Below are 15,390 nucleotides of genomic sequence, written 5' to 3' on the forward strand. Positions count from 1 at the left end.
AACGGAGGCTGTGGGGTTCTAGGATGATAGCCGCAGGGACTGTACAGAAGATTGTAGAGGGTTTAAGCAGTTGGTATCAGACCGACCTTTGTTGGGAACTGTGGTTAACGTTAAAAAATCTGGGCCCCATGCCCATGGACTTCAGAGCTCAACAGTGGATGCATAACGGAGGCTGTGGGGTCCTGGGATAATAGCTGCAGGGACTGTACAGAAGATTGTAGAAGGTTTAAGCAGTTGGTATCAGACCGACCTTTGTTGGGAACTGTGGTTAACGTTAAAAAATCTGGGCCCCATGCCCATGGACTTCAGAGCTCAACAGTGGATGCGTAACCGAGGCTGTGGGGTTCTAGGATGATAGCCGCAGGGACTGTACAGAAGATTGTAGGGGGTTTAAGCAGTTGGTATCAGACCGACCTTTGTTGGGAACTGTGGTTAACGTTAAAAAATCTGGACCCCATGCCCATGGACTTCAGAGCTCAACAGTGGATGCATAACGGAGGCTGTGGGGTCCTGGGATAATAGCTGCAGGGACTGTACAGAAGATTGTAGAAGGTTTAAGCAGTTGGTATCAGACCGACCTTTGTTGGGAACTGTGGTTAACGTTAAAAAATCTGGGCCCCATGCCCATGGATTTTAGAGCTCAACAGTGGATGCATAACGGAGGCTGTGGGGTCCTGGGATAATAGCTGCAGGGACTGTACAGAAGATTGTAGAAGGTTTAAGCAGTTGGTATCAGACCGACCTTTGTTGGGAACTGTGGTTAACGTTAAAAAATCTGGGCCCCATGCCCATGGACTTCAGAGCTCAACAGTGGATGCATAACGGAGGCTGTGGGGTCTTGGGATAATAGCTGCAGGGACTGTACAGAAGATTGTAGAAGGTTTAAGCAGTTGGTATCAGACCGACCTTTGTTGGGAACTATGGTTAACGTTAAAAAATCTGGGCCCCATGCCCATGGACTTCAGAGCTCAACAGTGGATGCGTAACGGAAGCTGTGGGGTTCTAGGATGATAGCCGCAGGGACTGTACAGAAGATTGTAGAGGGTTTAAGCAGTTGGTGTCAGACCGACCTTTGTTGGGAACTGTGGTTAATGTTAAAAAATCTGGGCCCCATGCCCATGGACTTCAGAGCTCAACAGTGGATGCATAACGGAGGCTGTGGGGTCTTGGGATAATAGCTGCAGGGACTGTACAGAAGATTGTAGAGGGTATAAGCAGTTGGTATCAGACCGACCTTTGTTGGGAACTGTGGTTAACGTTAAAAAATCTGGGCCCCATGCCCATGGACTTCAGAGCTCAACAGTGGATGCATAACGGAGGCTGTGGGGTCCTGGGATAATAGCTGCAGGGACTGTACAGAAGATTGTAGAAGGTTTAAGCAGTTGGTATCAGACCGACCTTTGTTGGGAACTGTGGTTAACGTTAAAAAATCTGGGCCCCATGCCCATGGACTTCAGAGCTCAACAGTGGATGCGTAACGGAGGCTGTGGGGTTCTAGGATGATAGCCGCAGGGACTGTACAGAAGATTGTAGAGGGTTTAAGCAGTTGGTGTCAGACCGACCTTTGTTGGGAACTGTGGTTAACGTTAAAAAATCTGGGCCCCATGCCCATGGACTTCAGAGCTCAACAGTGGATGCATAACGGAGGCTGTGGGGTCTTGGGATAATAGCTGCAGGGACTGTACAGAAGATTGTAGAGGGTATAAGCAGTTGGTATCAGACCGACCTTTGTTGGGAACTGTGGTTAACGTTAAAAAATCTGGGCCCCATGCCCATGGACTTCAGAGCTCAACAGTGGATTAATAACGGAGGCTGTGGGGTCCTGGGATAATAGCTGCAGGGACTGTACAGAAGATTGTAGAAGGTTTAAGCAGTTGGTATCAGACCGACCTTTGTTGGGAACTGTGGTTAACGTTAAAAAATCTGGGCCCCATGCCCATGGACTTCAGAGCTCAACAGTGGATGCATAACGAAGGCTGTGGGGTCCTGGGATAATAGCTGCAGGGACTGTACAGAAGATTGTAGAGGGTTTAAGCAGTTGGTATCAGACCGACCTTTGCTGGGAACTGTAGTTAACGTTAAAAAATCTGGGCCCCATGCCCATGGACTTCAGAGCTCAACAGTGGATGCATAACGGAGGCTGTGGGGTCCTGGGATAATAGCTGCAGGGACTGTACAGAAGATTGTAGAAGGTTTAAGCAGTTGGTATCAGACCGACCTTTGTTGGGAACTGTGGTTAACGTTAAAAAATCTGGGCCCCATGCCCATGGACTTCAGAGCTCAACAGTGGATGCATAACGGAGGCTGTGGGGTCCTGGGATAATAGCTGCAGGGACTGTACAGAAGATTGTAGAAGGTTTAAGTAGTTGGTATCAGACCGACCTTTGTTGGGAACTGTGGTTAACGTTAAAAAATCTGTGCCCCATGCCCATGGACTTCAGAGCTCAACAGTGGATGCGTAACGGAGGCTGTGGGGTTCTAGGATGATAGCCGCAGGGACTGTACAGAAGATTGTAGAGGGTTTAAGCAGTTGGTGTCAGACCGACCTTTGTTGGGAACTGTGGTTAACGTTAAAAAATCTGGGCCCCATGCCCATGGACTTCAGAGCTCAACAGTGGATGCGTAACGGAGGCTGTGGGGTTCTAGGATGATAGCCGCAGGGACTGTACAGAAGATTGTAGAGGGTTTAAGCAGTTAGTATCAGACCGACCTTTGTTGGGAACTGTGGTTAACGTTAAAAAATCTGGGCCCCATGCCCATGGACTTCAGAGCTCAACAGTGGATGCATAACGGAGGCTGTAAGGTCCTGGGATAATAGCTGCAGGGACTGTACAGAAGATTGTAGAAGGTTTAAGCAGTTGGTATCAGACCGACCTTTGTTGGGAACTGTGGTTAACGTTAAAAAATCTGGGCCCCATGCCCATGGACTTCAGAGCTCAACAGTGGATGCGTAACGGAGGCTGTGGGGTTCTAGGATGATAGCCGCAGGGGACTGTACAGAAGATTGTAGAGGGTTTAAGCAGTTGGTGTCAGACCGACCTTTGTTGGGAACTGTGGTTAACGTTAAAAAATCTGGGCCCCATGCCCATGGACTTCAGAGCTCAACAGTGGATGCATAACGGAGGCTGTGGGGTCCTGGGATAATAGCTGCAGGGACTGTACAGAAGATTGTAGAGGGTTTAAGCAGTTGGTATCAGACCGACCTTTGTTGGGAACTGTGGTTAACGTTAAAAAATCTGTGCCCCATGCCCATGGACTTCAGAGCTCAACAGTGGATGCGTAACGGAGGCTGTGGGGTTCTAGGATGATAGCCGCAGGGACTGTACAGAAGATTGTAGAGGGTTTAAGCAGTTGGTGTCAGAACGACCTTTGTTGGGAACTGTGGTTAACGTTAAAAAATCTGGGCCCCATGCCCATGGACTTCAGAGCTCAACAGTGGATGCGTAACCGAGGCTGTGGGGTTCTAGGATGATAGCCGCAGGGACTGTACAGAAGATTGTAGAGGGTTTAAGCAGTTAGTATCAGACCGACCTTTGTTGGGAACTGTGGTTAACGTTAAAAAATCTGGGCCCCATGCCCATGGACTTCAGAGCTCAACAGTGTATGCATAACGGAGGCTGTGGGGTCCTGGGATAATAGCTGCAGGGACTGTACAGAAGATTGTAGAAGGTTTAAGCAGTTGGTATCAGACCGACCTTTGTTGGGAACTGTGGTTAACGTTAAAAAATCTGGGCCCCATGCCCATGGACTTCAGAGCTCAACAGTGGATGCGTAACGGAGGCTGTGGGGTTCTAGGATGATAGCCGCAGGGACTGTACAGAAGATTGTAGAGGGTTTAAGCAGTTGGTATCAGACCGACCTTTGTTGGGAACTGTGGTTAACGTTAAAAAATCTGGGCCCCATGCCCATGGACTTCAGAGCTCAACAGTGGATGCATAACGGAGGCTGTGGGGTCCTGGGATAATAGCTGCAGGGACTGTACAGAAGATTGTAGAAGGTTTAAGCAGTTGGTATCAGACCGACCTTTGTTGGGAACTGTGGTTAACGTTAAAAAATCTGGGCCCCATGCCCATGGACTTCAGAGCTCAACAGTGGATGCGTAACCGAGGCTGTGGGGTTTTAGGATGATAGCCGCAGGGACTGTACAGAAGATTGTAGGGGGTTTAAGCAGTTGGTATCAGACCGACCTTTGTTGGGAACTGTGGTTAACGTTAAAAAATCTGGACCCCATGCCCATGGACTTCAGAGCTCAACAGTGGATGCATAACGGAGGCTGTGGGGTCCTGGGATAATAGCTGCAGGGACTGTACAGAAGATTGTAGAAGGTTTAAGCAGTTGGTATCAGACCGACCTTTGTTGGGAACTGTGGTTAACGTTAAAAAATCTGGGCCCCATGCCCATGGATTTTAGAGCTCAACAGTGGATGCATAACGGAGGCTGTGGGGTCCTGGAATAATAGCTGCAGGGACTGTACAGAAGATTGTAGAAGGTTTAAGCAGTTGGTATCAGACCGACCTTTGTTGGGAACTGTGGTTAACGTTAAAAAATCTGGGCCCCATGCCCATGGACTTCAGAGCTCAACAGTGGATGCATAACGGAGGCTGTGGGGTCCTGGGATAATAGCTACAGGGACTGTACAAAAGATTGTAGAAGGTTTAAGCAGTTGGTATCAGACCGACCTTTGTTGGGAACTGTGGTTAACGTTAAAAAATCTGGGCCCCATGCCCATGGACTTCAGAGCTCAACAGTGGATGCGTAACGGAGGCTGTGGGGTTCTAGGATGATAACCGCAGGGACTGTACAGAAGATTGTAGAGGGTTTAAGCAGTTGGTGTCAGACCGACCTTTGTTGGGAACTGTGGTTAACGTTCAAAAATCTGGGCCCCATGCCCATGGACTTCAGAGCTCAACAGTGGATGCATAACGGAGGCTGTGGGGTCCTGGGATAATAGCTGCAGGGACTGTACAGAAGATTGTAGAAGGTTTAAGCAGTTGGTATCAGACCGACCATTGTTGGGAACTGTGGTTAACGTTAAAAAATCTGGGCCCCATGCCCATGGACTTCAGAGCTCAACAGTGGATGCATAACGGAGGCTGTAAGGTCCTGGGATAATAGCTGCAGGGACTGTACAGAAGATTGTAGAAGGTTTAAGCAGTTGGTATCAGACCGACCTTTGTTGGGAACTGTGGTTAACGTTAAAAAATCTGGGCCCCATGCCCATGGACTTCAGAGCTCAACAGTGGATGCGTAACGGAGGCTGTGGGGTTCTAGGATGATAGCCGCAGGGACTGTACAGAAGATTGTAGAGGGTTTAAGCAGTTGGTGTCAGACCGACCTTTGTTGGGAACTGTGGTTAACGTTAAAAAATCTGGGCCCCATGCCCATGGACTTCAGAGCTCAACAGTGGATGCATAACGGAGGCTGTGGGGTCCTGGGATAATAGCTGCAGGGACTGTACAGAAGATTGTAGAGGGTTTAAGCAGTTGGTATCAGACCGACCTTTGTTGGGAACTGTGGTTAACGTTAAAAAATCTGTGCCCCATGCCCATGGACTTCAGAGCTCAACAGTGGATGCGTAACGGAGGCTGTGGGGTTCTAGGATGATAGCCGCAGGGACTGTACAGAAGATTGTAGAGGGTTTAAGCAGTTGGTGTCAGAACGACCTTTGTTGGGAACTGTGGTTAACGTTAAAAAATCTGGGCCCCATGCCCATGGACTTCAGAGCTCAACAGTGGATGCGTAACCGAGGCTGTGGGGTTCTAGGATGATAGCCGCAGGGACTGTACAGAAGATTGTAGAGGGTTTAAGCAGTTAGTATCAGACCGACCTTTGTTGGGAACTGTGGTTAACGTTAAAAAATCTGGGCCCCATGCCCATGGACTTCAGAGCTCAACAGTGGATGCATAACGGAGGCTGTGGGGTCCTGGGATAATAGCTGCAGGGACTGTACAGAAGATTGTAGAAGGTTTAAGCAGTTGGTATCAGACCGACCTTTGTTGGGAACTGTGGTTAACGTTAAAAAATCTGGGCCCCATGCCCATGGACTTCAGAGCTCAACAGTGGATGCGTAACGGAGGCTGTGGGGTTCTAGGATGATAGCCGCAGGGACTGTACAGAAGATTGTAGAGGGTTTAAGCAGTTGGTATCAGACCGACCTTTGTTGGGAACTGTGGTTAACGTTAAAAAATCTGGGCCCCATGCCCATGGACTTCAGAGCTCAACAGTGGATGCATAACGGAGGCTGTGGGGTCCTGGGATAATAGCTGCAGGGACTGTACAGAAGATTGTAGAAGGTTTAAGCAGTTGGTATCAGACCGACCTTTGTTGGGAACTGTGGTTAACGTTAAAAAATCTGGGCCCCATGCCCATGGACTTCAGAGCTCAACAGTGGATGCGTAACCGAGGCTGTGGGGTTCTAGGATGATAGCCGCAGGGACTGTACAGAAGATTGTAGGGGGTTTAAGCAGTTGGTATCAGACCGACCTTTGTTGGGAACTGTGGTTAACGTTAAAAAATCTGGACCCCATGCCCATGGACTTCAGAGCTCAACAGTGGATGCATAACGGAGGCTGTGGGGTCCTGGGATAATAGCTGCAGGGACTGTACAGAAGATTGTAGAAGGTTTAAGCAGTTGGTATCAGACCGACCTTTGTTGGGAACTGTGGTTAACGTTAAAAAATCTGGGCCCCATGCCCATGGATTTTAGAGCTCAACAGTGGATGCATAACGGAGGCTGTGGGGTCCTGGAATAATAGCTGCAGGGACTGTACAGAAGATTGTAGAAGGTTTAAGCAGTTGGTATCAGACCGACCTTTGTTGGGAACTGTGGTTAACGTTAAAAAATCTGGGCCCCATGCCCATGGACTTCAGAGCTCAACAGTGGATGCATAACGGAGGCTGTGGGGTCCTGGGATAATAGCTACAGGGACTGTACAAAAGATTGTAGAAGGTTTAAGCAGTTGGTATCAGACCGACCTTTGTTGGGAACTGTGGTTAATGTTAAAAAATCTGGGCCCCATGCCCATGGACTTCAGAGCTCAACAGTGGATGCGTAACGGAGGCTGTGGGGTTCTAGGATGATAACCGCAGGGACTGTACAGAAGATTGTAGAGGGTTTAAGCAGTTGGTGTCAGACCGACCTTTGTTGGGAACTGTGGTTAACGTTCAAAAATCTGGGCCCCATGCCCATGGACTTCAGAGCTCAACAGTGGATGCATAACGGAGGCTGTGGGGTCCTGGGATAATAGCTGCAGGGACTGTACAGAAGATTGTAGAAGGTTTAAGCAGTTGGTATCAGACCGACCATTGTTGGGAACTGTGGTTAACGTTAAAAAATCTGGGCCCCATGCCCATGGACTTTAGAGCTCAACAGTGGATGCGTAACGGAGGCTGTGGGGTTCTAGGATGATAGCCGCAGGGACTGTACAGAAGATTGTAGAGGGTTTAAGCAGTTGGTATCAGACCGACCTTTGTTGGGAACTGTGGTTAACGTTACAAAATATGGGCCCCATGCCCATGGACTTCAGAGCTCAACAGTGGATGCATAAGGGAGGCTGTGGGGTCCTGGGATAATAGCTGCAGGGACTGTACAGAAGATTGTAGAGGGTTTAAGCAGTTGGTATCAGACCGACCTTTGTTGGGAACTGTGGTTAATGTTAAAAAATCTGGGCCCCATGCCCATGGACTTCAGAGCTCAACAGTGGATGCATAACGGAGGCTGTGGGGTCCTGGGATAATAGCTGCAGGGACTGTACAGAAGATTGTAGAAGGTTTAAGCAGTTGGTATCAGACCGACCTTTGTTGGGAACTGTGGTTAACGTTAAAAAATCTGGGCCCCATGCCCATGGACTTCAGAGCTCAACAGTGGATGCATAACGGAGGCTGTGGGGTCCTGGGATAATAGCTGCAGGGACTGTACAGAAGATTGTAGAGGGTTTAAGCAGTTGGTATCAGACCGACCTTTGTTGGGAACTGTGGTTAACGTTAAAAAATCTGGGCCCCATGCCCATGGACTTCAGAGCTCAACAGTGGATGCATAACGGAGGCTGTGGGGTCCTGGGATAATAGCTGCAGGGACTGTACAGAAGATTGTAGAAGGTTTAAGCAGTTGGTATCAGACCGACCATTGTTGGGAACTGTGGTTAACGTTAAAAAATCTGGGCCCCATGCCCATGGATTTTAGAGCTCAACAGTGGATGCATAACGGAGGCTGTGGGGTCCTGGAATAATAGCTGCAGGGACTGTACAGAAGATTGTAGAAGGTTTAAGCAGTTGGTATCAGACCGACCTTTGTTGGGAACTGTGGTTAACGTTAAAAAATCTGGGCCCCATGCCCATGGACTTCAGAGCTCAACAGTGGATGCATAACGGAGGCTGTGGGGTCCTGGGATAATAGCTACAGGGACTGTACAAAAGATTGTAGAAGGTTTAAGCAGTTGGTATCAGACCGACCTTTGTTGGGAACTGTGGTTAACGTTAAAAAATCTGGGCCCCATGCCCATGGACTTCAGAGCTCAACAGTGGATGCGTAACGGAGGCTGTGGGGTTCTAGGATGATAACCGCAGGGACTGTACAGAAGATTGTAGAGGGTTTAAGCAGTTGGTGTCAGACCGACCTTTGTTGGGAACTGTGGTTAACGTTCAAAAATCTGGGCCCCATGCCCATGGACTTCAGAGCTCAACAGTGGATGCATAACGGAGGCTGTGGGGTCCTGGGATAATAGCTGCAGGGACTGTACAGAAGATTGTAGAAGGTTTAAGCAGTTGGTATCAGACCGACCATTGTTGGGAACTGTGGTTAACGTTAAAAAATCTGGGCCCCATGCCCATGGACTTCAGAGCTCAACAGTGGATGCATAACGGAGGCTGTAAGGTCCTGGGATAATAGCTGCAGGGACTGTACAGAAGATTGTAGAAGGTTTAAGCAGTTGGTATCAGACCGGCCTTTGTTGGGAACTGTGGTTAACGTTAAAAAATCTGGGCCCCATGCCCATGGACTTCAGAGCTCAACAGTGGATGCGTAACGGAGGCTGTGGGGTTCTAGGATGATAGCCGCAGGGACTGTACAGAAGATTGTAGAGGGTTTAAGCAGTTGGTGTCAGACCGACCTTTGTTGGGAACTGTGGTTAACGTTAAAAAATCTGGGCCCCATGCCCATGGACTTCAGAGCTCAACAGTGGATGCATAACGGAGGCTGTGGGGTCCTGGGATAATAGCTGCAGGGACTGTACAGAAGATTGTAGAGGGTTTAAGCAGTTGGTATCAGACCGACCTTTGTTGGGAACTGTGGTTAACGTTAAAAAATCTGTGCCCCATGCCCATGGACTTCAGAGCTCAACAGTGGATGCGTAACGGAGGCTGTGGGGTTCTAGGATGATAGCCGCAGGGACTGTACAGAAGATTGTAGAGGGTTTAAGCAGTTGGTGTCAGAACGACCTTTGTTGGGAACTGTGGTTAACGTTAAAAAATCTGGGCCCCATGCCCATGGACTTCAGAGCTCAACAGTGGATGCGTAACCGAGGCTGTGGGGTTCTAGGATGATAGCCGCAGGGACTGTACAGAAGATTGTAGAGGGTTTAAGCAGTTAGTATCAGACCGACCTTTGTTGGGAACTGTGGTTAACGTTAAAAAATCTGGGCCCCATGCCCATGGACTTCAGAGCTCAACAGTGGATGCATAACGGAGGCTGTGGGGTCCTGGGATAATAGCTGCAGGGACTGTACAGAAGATTGTAGAAGGTTTAAGCAGTTGGTATCAGACCGACCTTTGTTGGGAACTGTGGTTAACGTTAAAAAATCTGGGCCCCATGCCCATGGACTTCAGAGCTCAACAGTGGATGCGTAACGGAGGCTGTGGGGTTCTAGGATGATAGCCGCAGGGACTGTACAGATGATTGTAGAGGGTTTAAGCAGTTGGTATCAGACCGACCTTTGTTGGGAACTGTGGTTAACGTTAAAAAATCTGGGCCCCAAGCCCATGGACTTCAGAGCTCAACAGTGGATGCATAACGGAGGCTGTGGGGTCCTGGGATAATAGCTGCAGGGACTGTACAGAAGATTGTAGAGGGTTTAAGCAGTTGGTATCAGACCGACCTTTTTTGGGAACTGAGGTTAACGTTAAACAATCTGGGCCCCATGCCCATTGACTTCCAAGCTCAACAGTGGATGGGTAACGGAGGCTGTGGGGTTCTAGGATGATAGCTGCAGGGACTGTACAGAAGATTTTAGAAGGTTTAAGCAGTTGGTATCAGACCGACCTTTGTTGGGAACTGAGGTTAACGTTAAACAATCTGGGCCCCATGCCCATGGACTTCAGAGCTCAACAGTAGACGGGTAACCTTAGAATGATGCCTAATCCATATTTTCCAAGAGTTTGTGGAGGTGACAATATAAGAGGATTTTACCTTCATTGACTTCTAAGCTCAACAGTGGATGCGTAACGGAGGCCGTGGGGTTCTAGGATGATAGCTGCAGGGTCTGTACAGAAGATTGTAGAAGGTTTAAGCAGTTGGTATCAGACCGACCTTTGTTGGGAACTGTGGTTAAAGTTAAAAAATCTGGGCCCCATGCCCATTGACTTCAGAGCTCAACAGTGGATGGGTAACGGAGGCTGTGGGGTCCTAGGATGATGCCTTATCTTTATTTTCCAAGATAAGAAAATGCGCGTGATGCTTGACCAGCTGTTTACTCTACAGTCTAGACGCAACTTCCGCATTCTCAACACGGGTCCGCTTGTCGAGTTCGATGTTTTTATCGGCCGTATATGTGTGCGCACTATGTGTTTATTCGTCGTGTGTTTGTGTGAATGTAAAAAAACTGTTACTGACGACCTTCATATGAAGTAATTTCATCCTTGAACTCACCTGATGATGACCTCCTAGCAGGTTGAAACTAGTTGTGAAGACAACAATCGGATTGCAAGAATAAGGTATTTAAACCACTATCATAGTTATTATTCGCAATCCGGAGGCTACTCACACCACAATGATTTTCCAAGAGTTTGTCGAGGTGTTGGCGGCCTCTTTTAACCTTGCATTTGCCCGTCCACATAGACTACAGATCTGTGCGTGGAACGTATCCAGCAAAGCAAGGGGTGAGCCGGTACAGTACAAAGATGAACTGTACTGATAAAAGTTTGTGGCAGTGACCAGGATCCGAACCCACAACACTTCTGCCTTGGGCCCAAAGTCCGTGACGCTACCAACTGAGCCACCGACTCACCATTAAGAATAATCATTTCATTTATTAAGAATAATGCCATTTGTACAAAGTAATGACTGTTTTATGACTTGAAAAGCAATATTTGAGTTTCACTGAAAACAAGTAGCCTAGGCCTATTTATTACTTTTTCAAAGTTGGATCTTATTTTTATACTTTACCCTACTGAACTATGATAAATGTTGTCACATGTATATGGAATATAAGTTTATTTCTGAACAAGAAAATATATAAAATAAAGGTTCCAGAAGTATTTGTAGCGTGAGACACACCTAAGTTAGGCCTGCAGATTTTTCAACCTAAATTTGAAACTAGGCCTAGCTACATGTTGAGCAACATGAGCAGAGGTTACTTTAACACTTTATGCGACGCCGCGGTCATTGCCACAGACCCAGGTATCAATTTGAATCTTACACATAGACCGGCTGTCACTTGGATAACAGTACACACAGACCACGGGCGAAAACCTGTAAAACAGTGATCATGTACATTGTAATACGCTACAATCGTGTTTGTAAATAATATATTCTTGTTTTTTTGTATTATTAATAACCTTTTGTAATGTCACATATTTGCGATGCATATATGCGACGGCAGTCTATGGGTGGAACCCGGCCGACGCATATGTGCGTCGCTGGTCCACGTGAATGAAAAATTTCGTACTATTGCAGTAGCGAACGTGTTAAACTGTTTTATGTGTCCAAACCATAATGATAACCCTATCTAATGCATACTCTTTTTGTTCAGAAAAATAAGATGATTTAGAAAAATATCAAATGAAAGGGACCCCCAAATTAGTAGCCTAATCCTTTGCAAAAGGCTACCATTGTAGATTAGGCCTAACCGTGTAAACAATCACTATTTCAATACCATAACACAAAATTTGCACATAAATAATAGGCCTATCCGTCGTGATATGGATAAATAGCAGGCCTACTAGTAACTCACACAACACATGACTAAATTAGGCCTACGGTATACACTTTGTTTGAACTAAAACACTAACCTTTGATAATAAATTAACAGATAATAATGTTGGCCGCACTAATAACTGTACTTCAATGGTGGCGAGCAGAACATAAATGTCGAAACAACGCTTGTTTTTTCCAGTTACAAAAAATGCCACCTGAATCTCATAAATGAACTTCACCATTACATGAGGAAGAATGTACAGTATTCTTAGCTTCAAATAACTTAGGTATGACTCTCATTACTCTAGGAATGTCAATTATCGACATATTTATTCGTGATTTAGAAACTAGGCTACCATTTAAACAGCGCTTTGGGCAAAATTGCCAATTGACAAAACAGCTGATTTCAAAAAAATATTTTTCAGACTTCCTACATCGTATGACACAGTTCTCTATACAAAAATAAAGAACAAATCAAGCTCATTCCAATGGTATACCAACCACTTCCTGTTTAGGCCAAAACTAAGTTAAGACTTTTAGATTTTTTTCAAGATAACGTGTTTCACGAGATTTCGCCGAATGACTCGAAAATGTTACACACGCTAAATATTGTTCTTATTATAAATAGCAGTTATTATAACTTTTTGATCTGTTAGTGCTACGAGGTTCGTTTGGACATTAAATTAACCCTCTGTTGCACATCGGTTTTCCAACGCATTTAGCAAGCGCTCACTCAAATGCTTACCGTTTGCATAATTTTAATAATTTCGGGATGATTTTTCACTATTTTAAAGTAGAAATCATAAGCTTTCTTATAGTACCACTTCGTATGTTGGCGAATGTTTTTATTATTTAGGTAGCAGTGGATTTGCTATGTATTCAGCTGTCAGACCGGCAATGTAGGTTAGTAAGGTTATCTTAGTTCTGTGTTGTTGCCTGTGATCAACGTACCGGTATCGTAAGATTTTTGTACATATAGCCTAACCGGAACTTAGTGTTAATATTTTTAGAATTAGACCATAAAACATTGTATGTTTTTATTTTATTTTCTAAAGTTTGGCTATATATTAGACACTTTTTCTTTGTGAAGTGGGTTGAAGTGGTGACAAATGAAAATCATTTAGGCCTATACACAACTTAGGATTTCTATGCTGAAATATTTTTAGTAGGCCTACCAGGTTAGTGTTATTATAATTATAAATTTATAAGTTATGCCTCCTAAATTTGGTAAACAAAATGATATACAATAGGCCTAGGCCTTTTTAGTTCATATTTATTCCTAATAGGCCTAAGTTAATAGGTTTTAAAAATTGTAAGTAAATGAACCCTGCAAAATTTCTGAAATTCGTGTGATATTTAACTTAAGGAGCTTTTCTATGACCCAGAGAGAGGGTTAAAAGTTGAGAATCTACTTTTTCAAACGGTATCAAAATTATTAAGTTTTTACTCTTCTGGATGATTTTCATTGCGCAAGTTGAATATTAACTTAAGCGTTTGAAAAAAATGTCCCAACCACACACAAGAAACCACTGTGTGTACAGGGGAAGGCAGTCCTAGGGTTATGTCCGGTCGGTTGTGATTCTCAAGGTCACATTCCTGGTTTGCCCTATGAAACACAGGGGTCAGCCTAAGTAAACACAAGATTTTAACCAAAAATTTATAGGCTTAGGCCTTGATTGTTTTTCCAGAGCCTAGGCCTAGTCTAAATTACTCTAAGGCTAAGCTAGGCCTATCTCTTGAAGTTAACTGTTGATTTAAGTTAAATGTAAAATGACATATGTAATGGGGTGGGGGGGGGGGGGGGGGTAGACCTAATACCGGTAACTTCACAGCATGTCCTAGTCTTAGTCCTAGGCTAGTTGAAGCAAACAAAATTACCACCTTCAGGACTGAAGCTTTTAACATTGTCCTTTCATAAGCTTACTTAGGCTACTGATATCAGATGGAGTACGCTAAGTTTGTTATATTAGATGAATTACAAGACATTCTCATTTACGATGAGTGAAACTTATTGTAACCTCTAGTCCACTCCCCGGCCACAATTTATGGATGTGCGATCCTAAACATTCCGAACAAGTTAAGCTAAAGAGAGCATTAACTTACAGATAGTTGACTAGGCCTACTCACCCTATTCAGGTTACTTCGAACTTCGATGTATCAAGTTCTAATCGGTTCCCACAAATTTTAGTCGCATTATTACTTAATTTTACGAACTGGGCTGGTAAGTGGTAAGATTATTAGAATCAATCAAAATGACGAAAACATTCCTTCGCTGATCACTACACAGTACACACACTAGGTAGGTAGGTAGGCTGAGGCTCACAGTTTTTTCGTTGTCGTTGTCGTTCTCGTTCCGTTCCGTTGTTCCGTTACAACTTCACTTCACTTTAATTTCACTATACTACACAAGTCAAGTTCGTAATTACAGCGACCAGTCAACCAAAATAGCAGGAGGAGGAGAGATGGGAATTCGATGCATCAAGTTCTAATCTGTTTTTTAAACTTTAGTCGCACTATTACTTAATTTCACTGACAGCACTCGTAAAATAAGAATCAAAATTTCTAAAATAATCCTATGCGTTTTTTTTTTCTGTTACAACTAACTTCACTAGTCCACTGACAGCCGTAGTCAACTTCGTTATAATGGGAATGGGGGATATCCAACAAGGGTTGGCCAAATTAGTAACATTTAGCTGTCTAGACATACGGTAGTTTTCGTCACAAACTATCGATATGTTTATATACGTTGGGTGTACAATTCAGTTGTCCTGATGCAATATTGATCAGAGCAAGCAATCCAATACTTTTCTAAAGTCAATGCTTCATGTGTTTCACGCAAATGATATATCTACTTGCAGTCAATGGCCAATGGTACATTTGCTTCAAGTCAACGGGATGTCCACTTGCACTTGCAGTGCAGTACCTAAAGTAAATGGTAGTCAATCCGGTTCACTTCAAAGGGATGTCTATTTGTAGTATTATGTACCATGACCATGAGCACCAGTGTACTTACAGTCAATAGTGCATTAGCAGGAAGTTATTCAACATTTAACGGTATTGTACAGTTAATTGGTCCCCCCTTTTGTTCTGTATTTGTAATGTGCTATTTTACATGATTTATTGAAGAACTGATGCTACGACTCTTTTGATTACCTTTTAGCAACTTTGCATAACATAGGGAATAAGCTAAATTACCGTAGGGCTCATGGTAAGACCTGGACCAGGGACCGATTTACTTTTCCATTTTGAGGTGCGGAAGGGGC

At 45.3% G+C, this 15,390-nt stretch overlaps 1 protein-coding gene across 2 annotated transcripts in view; it reads right to left on the reverse strand.

Annotated features, from left to right (window-relative positions):
* Positions 1 to 14,426, reverse strand: part of LOC128997801 (peptidyl-prolyl cis-trans isomerase G) — a 56,960-nt gene extending 42,534 nt beyond the window's left edge. The window contains exon 1 of one of the 2 annotated variants that reach the window (XM_054423513.1): positions 14,255 to 14,426. The gene's annotated coding sequence lies outside the window, so the exon portion shown is untranslated. The remainder of the gene's footprint in view (positions 1 to 14,254) is intronic. The other variant, XM_054423514.1, reaches the window with a different exon arrangement.
* Positions 14,427 to 15,390: the final 964 nt, after the last annotated feature.

Source organism: Macrosteles quadrilineatus, unplaced genomic scaffold, assembly GCF_028750875.1.
Source record: "Macrosteles quadrilineatus isolate MER2022 unplaced genomic scaffold, UCM_ALF_1.0 Scaffold_7__1_contigs__length_78375512, whole genome shotgun sequence".
Classification (NCBI taxonomy): Eukaryota; Metazoa; Arthropoda; class Insecta; order Hemiptera; family Cicadellidae; genus Macrosteles; species Macrosteles quadrilineatus.